Here is a 14,940-nt window from a genome sequence, read left to right on the forward strand (position 1 = left end):
CTGACATCGTAATGTTCTGGCCATTATTCAATAACTCGGGATCATGGATTATAAGACAATTGACCCCTGGACACAGACATGCAAAAGGCCTCTCCACTGCTCCTGCCTAGAAGCAAGACACAGTCTTATAGTTGTTAAGCCTCTCTTTGTGGATTTTTTCTGTCTACATAGTCATTTTTTTGTTCTGTGGTTTTGTGTCCCTGTGGTCATTTTTTCCCTCTTTGTAGTTGTTTTCTCTGTTAATTTTGCCTGCCATTGTTTTGCACCTTTCAACAGTCATTAGGCGCGTTTTGAAGATTTGCATGAAAAAAACTTGATGGAAACACCAAAATTTGATAAAACGCTTGAGGTACATGTCTTCTTCCAAAAATAGTTAATGCGCTAAATGGGAGATGAAACCACTTTTTCTGAATACATTTTGATGTATCGAACATTTATCTCACATAATTGATCAGCTGTTTCCGAGCTGACAAGAAAGGACGATTATAAGTTGCTCAGTTAAATCCATTTCCCGAAGACTTCTCTCAATTTTCTCTCATGGCCATGTACATTTATGCAGCTTTGTTTATTCGCTCCAAACCAGTTGATGTAAACGTCCCTAATTCGCATTTTATTTAATGCGACATTTCAAAATTTTGCTTCAAATTCGCTTCAACTTTAATGGACACACGGTCACACTGTGAGTCTCTTTTGTGTCTCTTTGCAGGTGTTTTGCATCTCTTTGTAGTTGTTTCGGTCTCCCTAGTCCTTCTGTGTCTCTTGAAGTGGTTGTAAATATCTTTGTGGTAATTCTGCATTTCTTAGTGGTTGGTATAAGGGACACTTTGGGGCCCTGGGACCTGTGCCTGGTATGCCTGTTTAGTAATCCATCCATCCTCAGGAACAGAAGGGGAGATTGTGACCACATTTCACATTTGGTCAGATAATGAATTGGTGGCACTAATCTTGGGTGCCCACATTGAAGCTGTGCCAATTTCACAGATCTTCTGTGCTGCTGGGTTGAAAATGTTTGTGAAGCATTGTATGAATTGTAGACTCTTTGCAGCAACATCTATATTTGAAGCATTGGCCACAAGTTGGTGTTCTGACCTGCTCCTCTCGTTGTCCAGCACAGGCTCATTCTAAGACATCAGTCCTCTGTGCTCCTCTGTTACAATAGTATCGAAGAAGACAGCATGTTTCTAACTGTAAATCATTTATTGGAATAACACATGCCAATGTAGTGATAACTTCCATTTTTGTATTCAGACAAGAAAAAAAACTGCAATGTGACAGGTTGGTGCAGGTGTACAACCATAAGGCAGTGATTCAAGTTCCTGTCTTCAGTATAATTCAGTTACTTCACTGTCTTTGTTTGTTTGTTTGCCCTTTTTATGGGAAAATGTGTTTTTCTCTGGAGTTATGCCATTGTTTAATGACACCCTTGAAGTGAGAACTGTCACACTTTAGGATTGAAATGTAGTTCATTTGAAAAATACCACACCCTTTTGGCTCACAAACAAAAGGAAATGTCAAGTCAGTTTTATTTATCTAGCCCATTTTTATTAATTATTATTTTAGACTTGAAACGACATACTCATACCATGTTAAAGGTTTAAAACATGTCCAATGGGTCTTTAAATCAAGATTATGAATTCTGTTCTTAAGAAAAACTCATACATCCAGCCTCTGGGAGATCTCTTCTTCCAGACAGTTTCTGCCTTCATTGACTATTCACTGTTTTGAGTGGGTGGGGTTGCTATGTTAATGAGGCGCTGCACTGATTGGCTGCCTGAACGCTCGGATTCCGGAGTAGGTCGCTATGCAGAAAAAAAGCAGTAAGGTCATAGGTAATAAACCATGTTGGTAGAATGGTCATTTTCTTATAGGCTTTAATTAATTTGGACTTCTTTTGCAGCCAGTGGAGTCGCCCCCTGCTGGCCTTTAGATAGAATGCAGGTTTAAGGCATGCTTCATTGTTCTCTTGCTTCACTACTCAGACTCTGAAGTTGCTACTTAAACCAAACACAAAGTACAACTGATGCTTATGGAAATGTGGTTCATTTTGCAGATATTTTTTCCTAAACCAAAGTACTGGAGAAAAAAATCACTAAAAGAACATTAATTTGTGAAAGTAGTACGATAGCATTGTAGTGGTTGAAGCACAGAAGACCTTGGTTTTACACTTGTTAAGTTACTTGACGAGGAAAAAACTTCCACAGTACTCCAAAAACGATAAACAAAAATCTTAGTGTTCAATGTTGATTTCTCCTAATCAATAACTATAACTGCGGTAAGAAAACCATATAGCTCGGTCCTTCAGTGAGCCTCAACTAATGGAACTTACTTTAAAGGGGGAAAAAAAACTCTTTCTCTTAAAGTCACAGTAACCTGCTTAACTGCTCAAAATGAAAGGTACAAAAAGTAACATCTTTCCACAATTATTATTCTTACATGTACATGAATTACATCAAATTATGTTCATCTGACTTGTACATATTTAGATTTTAACTTAACATGAAAACACACTGAAATTGTTCCTATGTATTAACTTGTACTTCTATAAATGTAACTTGGCTCCCACAAGCAGCAATGCAATGATGCATGTCAATATAGTGAACACTATACTTTGAAGGAATTTAATAAAAATCCTCACTACATATACCCATCTAGACAGGCATGAATAAAAACTGCAATTGGACAGGTCGGTGCAGGTGTACAACCATAAGGCAGTGAATCAAGTTTCTGTCTTCAGTATAAGACAAATGATCAGGTAGAGGCTGTCCTGAAAGCACTTTAATCCCTGACCCATTCATGTGGTGGTTTATAAGGCGTGCCAGAGTCATCTGGAGTTTCTGACCTGAGTCAGCATTCAGTTACTTCACTGTCTTTATTCGTCTGTTTACCCTTTTCATGGGAAAAATAGGCATTGCGACATATGAAGTTGACGTTTGTTTTTCTCTGATGTCATGGCTTTTTGTAACGACACCCTGGAGGAGAGAACTGTCACATTTTAGGAGTGTCAAAACAAGTAAACTGAAATGAAATGTGATGCATTTGAAAAATACCACACCTCGTTGGCTCACAACACAAACAAAAGAAACAGTCAAGTCAGTTTTATTTATCCAGCATTTTGATTAATTTCTAATTAGCCTCAAGTGTTTTTAGAATCTGTACAGCAATCTTCCAGTAACACTTTAACAGGGAAAGGTGGAAGAAACCTCTGTACGAGTGACAGAGGAGAAACCCCTCTCCCAGGACATACAGACATACAATAAATGTTGTGTGAACAAACAAAATACATCTAGAATTTAAAAATGGATCTGGGAAACTTTGAGGCAACTACCAGGTAAGAAAACACATTATGAAAAGGTTGAAGTTCCACTCGAAAACACATAGACAATACCATGGGGACCTATCAATCACAGTAGACTTGAAACTACAGGTGCATCTCAATAAATTGGAATATCATGGAAAAGTCAATTTCCAGTAGTTCAAGTCAAATAGTCCCAAACTATTGTATTAAGTATTGAGTGCAAATATAGATGGACATACTTTTCAGAGGCCAACATTTCCATATTAACCACAGTTTTTAAAATTGTAATATTATATTTTTTGAGACACTGAATTGAGGTCTTCATTAAATGTAAGCCAGACTCATTATAACTAGAAGAAATAAAATAAAATAAGACATGAAACATTTCATTCTGTGTGTAATGGATCTATATAATGTGTTATTTCCAATTTTTGAATTGACATAAATACACTTTTCTATGATATTCTAATTTCTTGAGATGAATCTATTGCACCTACTGGTACCTTGTTTGCCATGTAGCAATAAAAAATATACTAAAAACCTGGATTCATCTGGTTAGTCACATTGGACTGCTATTATATTGAACACTACTGTATATTCTTATACCATGTCAAAGGTTTTAAACATGTCTTTAAATCAAGATTATGAATTCTGTTCTAAAAAAACTGCGTCTGTCTGTTGTCACATTCGAACCCCGTTGGTTAGCTGCTACATACGTACATGTATGGGACCAGAGGCTGAGCGGAACTAGGTAGCGGGCGTAGCCAAAACACTCAGCCGCTTTCCAAGAAGTACTCAAAAAGTCCTCAGTGGAAACATGCCTATTGTTAGCTGGCCAATAGAATTTGGTTGCATGTAAGTCCAATTCGTACGGGGCAGGCCCAGCCCAAGAAGATGAAATGTGAATTATTACAGAAACCGGCACTGCTTAACTTTACCTGTGATCTAAATAAAGGCCTGCTTCATTGAGACCAGACTTTTACTCTTGGGCTTCCAATCAACAAACCTGAAACCATTACAGCTCATTGGCTACACTTCTCAGACTCTGAGGTTGCTGCTTAAACCAACCACAAAGTACAGCTGATGCTGATGAAAATGTGGTTCATTTTGCAGATATTTTTTCATGAACCAAAGAAATTGCTGAAAGTACATGACTGTAAGTCGTAGTACAATAGCATCAATGCAATCCTTTTAAAAGTTGTTGAAACATTTCACTCAAAAAACAAAAATATCAACCTGCTGGTGGTAGAAAAAGGAAAATCAGTGGCTCATTAAAGTCAGCAGGACATGGACCAACTGCAAGCTTCCCTGTTAGCATGGCTAAAAACTGACCATTAATTGGTGCTTTTTCAGTCAAATAATTACACAAATATATGTACACACAGAGAGTTTAAAAAAGTGTTTTTTGTGTTATACTCAATTTGACATTTGTTCAGTATTCCTCTAAATGATGCAACACAGTCAGCCTGTTCAGAGTCAGCCCATCACACAGTTGAGAAACCGACTGAACCAGTCAGTCTGGATTACTCAAGTCATCCAGACAGTCGTGTCATATTTGTTAGACTTTTAAAAGCAGATTGAAACACACTCCTTTACAGAGTGTTATATCTTACTGTGAACAAGGAGTGGACCCTCCCACACAGAGGCAGAGCAACCTGTCGTTCTGATGGCTTTCGATAAGACATTTTGACATGTTGCAAAAGGAACAACAGTGATGAAATCAACGATGGCTGAATTCCATTAAGCCGCTTCACTCCTGGTATTGTGCCCTCTGCCTCAGTGCTATGACTCACGAGGACATTTGAATAGACTGAAGTCAGAATTATTTATGACGAGTACACCTGTGCTTTTCCTACCATGACAAGTGCTTCAAAATATTTTCTGCAAAACCTGAACACTCGAGACATGTCAGAGAGCTGTGCAGTCTTTACAATACGTCTGGTAATTCAATAAATTAAAAATCTATAATAAATAACCTTAGGTAAAGCCCATGTTTGTGTAGAGAGTCTCGATTGGTGATGAAATATTTATTTGATTAAAACATTTTAAATCTGTCCATCATTTGGTATTTCTACAATGGAAAGGCAATGGTTTAATGGTTGATTTATTTTATCTTTGAAGAAACATTTTAAGCACTATTTTTCCTTTTCTACTGTGTATTTACACAATTGTTTTAATGTATCATAACTGACCCTGAGTTCTTGAGAGTAACCTTGAGGAAATGTGGTTCTTTCTGAATGGAGTCTGATATAGCCTACAGGTTAATAAATAAGTGAGTAAATGAATAATTTCAAGGATAGGACATGAGCCAATACTTCTACTGCTCATAATAACAATAATTATAATAATAATAATCATTATAATAATAATAATCATAATACATGACAATTAATACAAGCTCTCTTTACTTTTATAGTGTGTACCATTCAGGTTAATGGTAATTATATAATTATAAAACTGAGAGGCTGCACACTGACTCACAGCCACATGTTTATTGCTGACAAAATCTGATGCAGATGCAGATGTGTTATGCAATGTCAATTCAATATTCACAGCTGGAAGGCAATGGTTCGATTCTCGGTCCTGGACCTTTTTCAGTTTGAGTTGTCGACTGTGGTGGTAAGGTGAGGTTTTCTCCGGGTTCCCGAGCATTTGGTGAAGTCATTCACTGAAATGTAAAAGAAAAAATCCCTTAAATATGGAAATAATCTTGGAAGGAAAGAACCTCCTGGGTCTCTTTTTTTCCTTCAAAATGAGTGCAATAAAGAGCTCAAATCCTGCCTCATATCCAGGTTACCATCTCCTCCACTGGACTCTACAGAGACCAGTGGAGCAGGAGGTTTCCTAGATGTGGGACAGGATTTGACCTAATCTGTTCTCAGCAGTTCTTGATTGAGTTCATTGATAAAAGCATAAGCTACAGTAGGATTCTGGGAACTAGTGATGGCCATTTTTCACATGTTCACAACAAAAGTTAAAATTATTGCAGCAATGCATTAGCTAATATAAATGAACCAAACTAAAATAGTGTAACTAAAAATAGAAAGACATATAAGTGCAATCAAATACAATACATTTTTAAAAAACATTTTTCAAAATAGATGGTTGTACAATACGTCATAAATGCAATACATAAAATCTAAAAATCTATAAAGCCATTTTGACTAATTAAATAACATTAATAAATTCAATACACATTTATTAAGAGTTTACAAGACTGAAGTGATCCAGCCTGCATAGATTTTCTGGCAGATTATTCTGCATAAGAGAGGCCGTAATGATTGCAAACACACACACACACACACACACACACACACGCACGCACACACACACACAAACAACACACAATGCTTCAGCGTAATAAGCGCTATGCTACAGGTGTGCTGCTGTGAGAGCTGATTGCGGTTATGCAACAAAATGATTCACTGCTTGGTACGACACGTCTGCACAGGATTCACACTGCATCTACACATCTGAACACTTCAGTTTAACACTTGTCTAACCCTCAGGCATCATTTTAATTTACTACCCTCTTAAGTCATTATGGACAAAAATGTCCACTTCCAAAAAACTGATATAAAAAACTTTGCGAATTTATTTTCAGATTTATTTCTGCTTTTTTCTGCTTTAATCTCTTAAACAACTTCAGCCTTGCTCAAAATTACAAAACATTCAATCGTTTTGAGGATTTCAACCATTTAAAATGCCAGTTTGATGACTTGATGCCATTGAGGTTTTTTTCCACATAACAAATGTTAGGTGGCTGGGGGATAATTTTTTTTATATCAGTCTTGAATATGTCAGTTATTAGCCAAAATATTGACTTTGATGCATTATTAGTTTTTGTGTAGCATCCGATTTAAAATGTGCTACCCTCTTAAGTCATTAAGGACAAAACATGTCCCATTAGGTCCTATTACAATGTCATGTTTTAATCTCATAACTATTACAAAATATAATCATGCATTTTGTAATGTTAGGGTTTTATTCTTGAGAAAAATAGTCAAATTTGTCATTTATACTGTTCACCACTAAAATCAGCGATTCCCCCATTATTGGCCTATGCATAACATGCTTGTAATTTCATTAGTTTTTGTGCTTGTGTTATTGAGTTTAGTAGGTTATTAAGAAAGTGTGTGTGTGTGTGTGTGTGTATGTTTGCTGTTTCATGTGTCTGATGTCACACTCTCATTCACTCCTACGGGCAATTTAGAGTCATCCTTTCAAGTAAAAAAAACTAGCAGTTTTTGGAAGTGGACATTTTTATCCATGACTTACATTTTAGATCTGATGGTACACAAAAACTAATAATGCATCAATGTCAATATTTTGCCTGATCTTTGACATATTCAAGACTAATCTAATCTAATCTAATCTAATCTAATCTCTTAAACAACTTCAGTTCTGCTCAAAACTACCAAACATTCAATAATTTTTAGGATTTTAACCCTTTAAATGCCAGCTTGATTACTTGATGTCACTGTTGACTATTTTTCTCAAAAATAAAACCCTAACATTACAAAATGCATGATTATATTTTGTAATAGTTGATATTAAAACATGTGATTTTAATAGGACCTAATTGGACATTTTTTTGTCCTTAATGACTTAAGAGGGTAGTAAATTTTAAATCTGATTGTACACAAAAACTAATAATGCATCAAAGTCAATATTGTGGCTAATCATTGACATATCCATGACAATCCAAAACATTTGTTACATGTTATATGGACAATTACTTTTTTCCCCTTAATAACAACAGTGACATCAAACTGGCACTTAAAGGGTTAAAATCCTCAAAAAGATTAAATGTTTGGTAGTTTTGAGTGGGGCTGAGGTTGTTTACGAGATTTATGCAGAAAAAACATTAATCTGTAAAATTGTGTAAGTGTACGTTTTTATAGCAGTATTTTGGAAATGGACATTTTTGTCCCTTTAGACTTAAGAGTGTGTTGTTGTTGTTGTTGTTGTTTTTGTTGTTTTTGTTGTTTTTGTTGTTTTTACAGTGTTCTTTTGATGTATTAGAAAAATTTACATTTGAATTCCAAAATGTATCAAGAGAGAGACTTTCTTACAAAAAACTGTGGCATATGCACTAACACAGTCACAGTGATGGCCAGATAAGGAGGACAAATTTACCCAAATGGACAAAAATGTCATTAGTGATGCATGAGGATGAAGTAATGGAGGAAAAAGTCTTTCACACAGAAGCTTGGACACATTCCCTTCCCTTCCCTTCCTTTACACTACTTTAATGACCCCAATGGCAAGATGGTGGCACTGTTTCCACATCCAGTAACAATCACATGCTCTTTAACAAACCACAAAGAAATATGACACCCCTGTTGCTACCTGTGGAATAAATGAAAAAACTTTTAAAATGTATCTGTAGTTTCTTGGCTTACTGGCTGAATTATTCTAGTTGTTGCCTTTGGCATAATATGTGACCTGACTGCTGTCTGTGCTGCAGGAGGGCGTGTCCTCACTGTCTTAAACTGCAAGTATTTAAAGGAGGTCTCAACTCGTAGTCTGTGAAACATAAAGCCACAGGGAACAGAAGATTTCTTTCTCCAGTCTGCGATTTCTAATTTCTTCTGCTACTGACCTGAGTGAGTTTGATCCAGCTGTTTGACATGTAGCTGTCTATGTACTGCCTGTAGTTAGGCCTTTGATTTATGACTTTATGTTATTTACAATTCATAGTTAACTCACATTTAAACTTATTTCCTGTGCAAAATACTTCCTGATTTCATGCCTTAGTAATTCACATGTTTTGTAGGAGTCAGTTTCTAAAAAAAAGTATTTTTGTTCCGCTGTCATGATTATGCAACTAATAATAATAGTCATAAAGTTATCTAAGTGCTGTTGAACGTGTTTCTAATGTCGATCTGATTCCTGAAAGGATTTACATTCTTCACTCACATGAGACAGTTATGGAATATGTTTTTTTGATTGTTTTTTTCAGTATTTGACTGGAAGGGATTCTTTCTTCACAAAGATTTGTAATATATCACATTTGACTCCGAGAGACACATAGCTGCCATATCTCTGTGGTTGAAGTTAAATTGAGTGTAGCAGACTAGAATAATCAAGCGATATTGTCAGACTGATGTGAAAGAGACAAAACAAGGATATTACTTGGCTCAGGGACAGATATAAAGGCAGCGTTTGTGAGTTAATTTGAACCATTAATACGTATGAAGGTTCCTTTGTTCATCTCATTGTGGTTGAGAATGAGCAGCCCCTGAGGCAGCGGGTCATGAGTGTAGCCAACGGATGCTTACTGGATCACTTCCCTCCTATCTGAACATCCAGCTTTATTTAAAAGCACATCATGGGTTTGTTACATCTATTGCTGACACCATGGGAGTGAACTTAGATCTAATCCATTTTACTTTTACCAAATTTTCTAGATCTTTAGGCATGGATTGATTATTGTACAGGCCTTCTAGGCCATGCCCAGGGGCCAAAGTGTCAACGGGCCCCTGGGCTTTACCTGCAATATGTCGCTTGAAGAAACATGTAAGAGAACAAAAAGAGAAACAAAACAACCAATAAAAGGCACTATGAGACACAAAGTGATTATAAAAATGAAAAAACAGAGACACAAAATGACCAAAACAACACACGAAGAATACAAAGGGACACAAAACTACCAGTAAAAGACACTCATGACTACAATAACACAGAAAGTGACAACAAAAATGACCAAATAGATACACAAAAAGAACAAAAAAAGGAATACAAAAAGACTGAAAAATATACAAAATGACCACAAAGAAAAACAAAGTATACACAAAAATAACTACTCATACCCTTTTTTGACCAGAGCCGGTTCCCGGCCGGTGCTGGTTTGCAGTTGGTTCAACTTGCGAACCAGCTATGAAGCTGTTTGCTTTTCCACAGGCTATAGAGCCACGTCATTACGTCACTGTTAACGTCTGAATATGTGTTCACCCTCTTGCCAAGTATAATACAATGGCAGACTACATGTCTCTACAACACATCTGTGCTGCTCATTTTAATCGCAATGGATGCCAAATACATTTATTAACACTGAAAGTAAGATGTTGATGTTGGACTTTGTTGTAAGCTAACGCTAGCCTGCTGACCTTAGCATGCTATCGATCGCCAGGTAAATGTTAGCATGCAATCGATTGCCTGCTTAACGTAACCACACTGTCGATCACCTGGTAACGTTAGCATGCTAGCTCATCTGTATCAATCACATTGCAGTTAAACAAATCAAATAAATGAATGATACACATTTTAGTTGGTCTTTCTCAATGGGCCGAGTTGGTCTTGGTGGTCAGATAACCCAGCCTCCAGCCCCTGATCTAGCGGTTCATGGTTCAGTTCAAGACCAGCAAAGAGCTGGTGCTGCTGTGGAACCAGTTTTCCCGTCTGGGAGCTGGGTCTTTTGCAGTGGAAAACCAAAGAACCATTCGCAATTGGGTACCGGCTGGGAACCGGCTCTTGTCGAAAACAGGTAAAAGAGATACAAAACAACAAACGACCAAAATCCCCCAAAAATTAGTTAAAAGGGAGAGAGATAGTCACAAAAGTGACCACAAAGAGAGACAAAACATTGGAAAGGTGCATGATAAGATGCAAAACATCAACAAAAAAGCAAAAGCCACGACAATGTCTGTGTGTCTTGCTCCTATGCTGGTGGGATCTTTATGTATGTCTGTGTCCAGGTCTCCACTGTTTCATTATCAATGTCTGTGTATGATTCAGCTGCACATGCATGGGCTCATACAACATGTTGGATGCAAACACCCAGAGGGAGCCAGAGAAAGTGCTCTGAGTAGTGAGAATGTAACACAGCGGATGATGAAGCGATGAGAATCTCATATCATAGCAGGTTCAGCTGTCAGGCATCTTATCTTCCACAACATGTCGCTCTCAGCAGCTTGGTGAGGCTCATCTCACTGTGTTAGTTTACAGTGCAGTGCAAACATTTTATATTTCCTTCAACTCATTATTGGATGCATTGAAAGTGTTTTGCTGATCTGTGTGGGTGTGTGTGTCGTCTTTTTGGATCTGAGACCCTGCAAGCAGACTGTAATTTCAACCATATGGAGCACAATTCCACACAGTTTTTCTTCTCTACTGTTCTTATATTCTTGGCTCTGAGGCAGGTGTTGGTGTGGGATTTGTTTTCACTAATGAACAGTTTGTGAAGGCCCACCCTGCAGTAAACTTTCACAACCTACCGTGGTTTCCTAGTTATAATCACTGTGGGACTTTCCAAGGGCGTCACTTTGTGTTGAGAAGTGGTGGGGACACAAGGGCAAAAATGAAAACACATTTTCAACAGATGGGATCAGTGAGGTGACTATAGATAGTTACCTGCAATATGTTGCTTGAAGAAATATGTAAGATACCAAAAATAGAAACAAAACAACCAATAAAAGGCACAAATTGAATACAAAGAAACAGCAAAGGACAAAAATAGACTCAAAATAATAACTATGTGACACAAAGTGACAAAAGATGACCAAATATAGACACGAAAGACCAATAAAAGCAATACAAAAAGAAAATACACAAAATGTCCTCAAAGAAACACAAAGTAAATACAAAAATAATACAAAGAGATACAAAACAACCAAAATCCCTTGCTCTTATGCTGGTGGGATCTCTATGTATGTCTGTGTCCAGGGCTCCACTGTTTCATTGTCAATGTCTGCATGTATGATTCAGCTGCACATGCGTGGGCTCATACAACGTTTCGGGAAAAAATTGCACAACAGCACATCAAATAGTCAAAGCATGATCAATGCATGGGCTACTATAGAGTTGACAATGCTAAAATATTCAGCGTGAATTGAAACACACAGCAAAGTTGACGGCACAGGTAACAGCCATATATGTATCACATCCACAGCTGCCAATAAAATGCAGGTTTTGGGGTCATTTTAGAATCAGAAGGCTCCAGTGACCCAAAGAGCATTCCTAGAATTATTTGCTGGGAGGATTCCTCAAACCTCAATGTAATAGTGACGGATGGAATTTAACTTTTAACCCCAAATTCAAACACTGACAGCGGCCTTTATTGTACTTTATATCCTTGCTTCCTCTATTTGGTTTTACACTCCGTAACAGCACTTCTGCCTTGGTGTCCTTCATCATAATGGCTGCTATAAACGTAAATATTGTTTACGGAGTGTTTTCAGCTGCTGAACAAACTAATATATACACTATAAGCTCAAAAGCTTTCTTATTTGTTCAATACAATTTTTTGGTCCAAGCTATGTTTCAGAACATTTTTTGGCCCACATTGACATGTCTCAGCATTCATTCTCAAATGCTGAATCCTACAGACTTGGTGACCCACTGACCTTTTTTCATGACATGCAGTTTTGCACAGATATTAACACTGCCCTTATCAGCTCTAATCACTCTCCCTGTTCATCTAGCACAATCATCAGGTTTAAACTCATTCATTATCCTTAACCGCTTATCCACACTCGGGTCGCGGGGGGCTGGAGCCGATCCCAGCTGATAATGGCTGAGAGGCGGGGTCCACCCTGGACAGGTCGCCAGACTATGGCAGGGCTGACACATAGAGACAGACAATCATGCTCTCATTCACCCCTAGGGGCAATTTAGAGTCACCAATTAAACCTAAGTGCATGTTTATGGACTGTGGGAGGAAGCCGAAGTACCTGGAGAGAACTCACACTGACACGGGGGAACGTGCAAATTAATCATTAATTACCTGTGGAAGACATTATCAGCTTCAGCTGTGCTTCAGGTTAATTCAAATATAGTTTATGCATCATTCTGACTATGTGCAAAGTATAAGTAGCTACGCCATTAAGTCCACTATTATCCGCTATTGTTATTTATAAATTACTGTACTGTAAAATTAATCAAACATCATGGAACAGACAGAATGGTGAGTTATGCGCGGCAATGTTTTATGAAACTGAGTAGCGGACAAATTCAGCCAGGATAAGTGAAATATTCAGGCTTAATCCACTTTGTGGATTTTACTTGTTAAATCGTGGAGATTGAACTTTGCAGCATCTTCTTCCATTTCCTCAAAAATGTTGAAGTGTGCTGGTGCCACATCCTTGTGCACTGGTTTTGAAATTGCAGGGCTGAATTTTAGCATGTAATGACGCACACCTGCATACTCTGAAGGATGTTCCATTTGTTTGTTATACCAGAGATAGGCAGGGCTCTGGCCTCGCCTCTGGTGGACCGGCTCTGAAGAAAGGATCCTACCAAGGGAGGATCCTTGACTTTGGGATACAGCAATAATCTATAGATTAACTATTAGACAGTTTCAGTTGCTACGCTTTTAGAACAAACAAAGTGTGTTACTTTGTACAGTTCACTTTTCTGTGAATAAATACCTATAGCTGTAATCTAATCAGCATGTAGAAGCTGGATTTTTTTCTTTCATCCAAATTGTTTGTTAAGTTGTTTTTAGCTTCATCTGTCAGCAGAAAATATGACGCACCATTCTGAGCTGGCAGATGAAGGCGTTCCCTCACCTACTTAGTATCTGTCTGTGATTTATTGTGCATGCTGCCTCAACTCCATTGACATAATGAATAAGGAACAAACTCATTGTCAGTCTGGCTATAGCTTCATCTCAGCCTGTTTGGCCACCACATTGACAGTGACTGTTGCCAAGCAATGTAAAGGAATAAGTGTGTGGGAACGGTACTCATTGGTTTTGTAGCATGTCTTGAAAGCTGGAATTGCTAGAAAGATGCAAGTCAAATCAGAGTGAGGTGAGCAAAGGAGAGGCAAAATGAGTCGAGGGAGAAAATGAGAGGGAGAAGGACGGATTTAAAGCCCGGCAGAGGTTTGTGGAATTCATGTGCATATTTCATCAGTTCTTTGACTGTCAGAGAAATATGACAGAGCCGACTATTTTGATCTTTATAATCACAAAAAAAGAAAAGAAAAGAAAAGAAAGTTTCATAGCACAGTTGCAAATCAGATGTGCATGTGTGCTGACCTCCCCGGAAAACCTCCTGGATGCTTTCACTGACTGACTTAATGAATCAGATTGTAATTCTGCATCAGTGAACCAGCTCCAGACGTGTCCTGATGGTATCACAGAGCAGCTTTCTGCTTGAGAGGTGAATCTCTGTGTACAGAGCTAAACGGAACAAGATATGTGTATGATTAATTCTCTGTTTAGCAGCAATATTAGTCAAATGAGATGTTATGTATTCTTTAAACCAGAAAAGGGCTTTTTCATGCAAATCAGACATGATCAGTTACATTTTGTAATAGCTTACACCATGAACACATCCTCACATTCATTTGAGTTGTATATATTTGAATGTATCATAAATAAACAGACAAGAGGAGGGAAACTAAGGTGACACAACACATACTGTTATGGAAACATGGCAGCCTTTCTGTGTCTCTTCAAAAAAATCTGTGATTTCAAACCAGGGGTAGCCTGTTCACCTCTTAGCATTACTTTCTGTTGTACACAGAATTGCAAGTATAGATTTTTAGGGGGAGATTCCAGGTCAACAGTAGAAGTGTGACAAAACCCATGATAAAGTTGGGAACCTGAAGATTAATCTGAGATGCAGCTCAGCGCTCAGAGGTCAAGTTTTTTTTTTAAAAGTATCGCTCCAAAGAAATGGCTACTAGGTGGACTA

This window comes from Centropristis striata, chromosome 9 (assembly GCF_030273125.1).
Source record: "Centropristis striata isolate RG_2023a ecotype Rhode Island chromosome 9, C.striata_1.0, whole genome shotgun sequence".
NCBI classification, from domain to species: Eukaryota; Metazoa; Chordata; class Actinopteri; order Perciformes; family Serranidae; genus Centropristis; species Centropristis striata.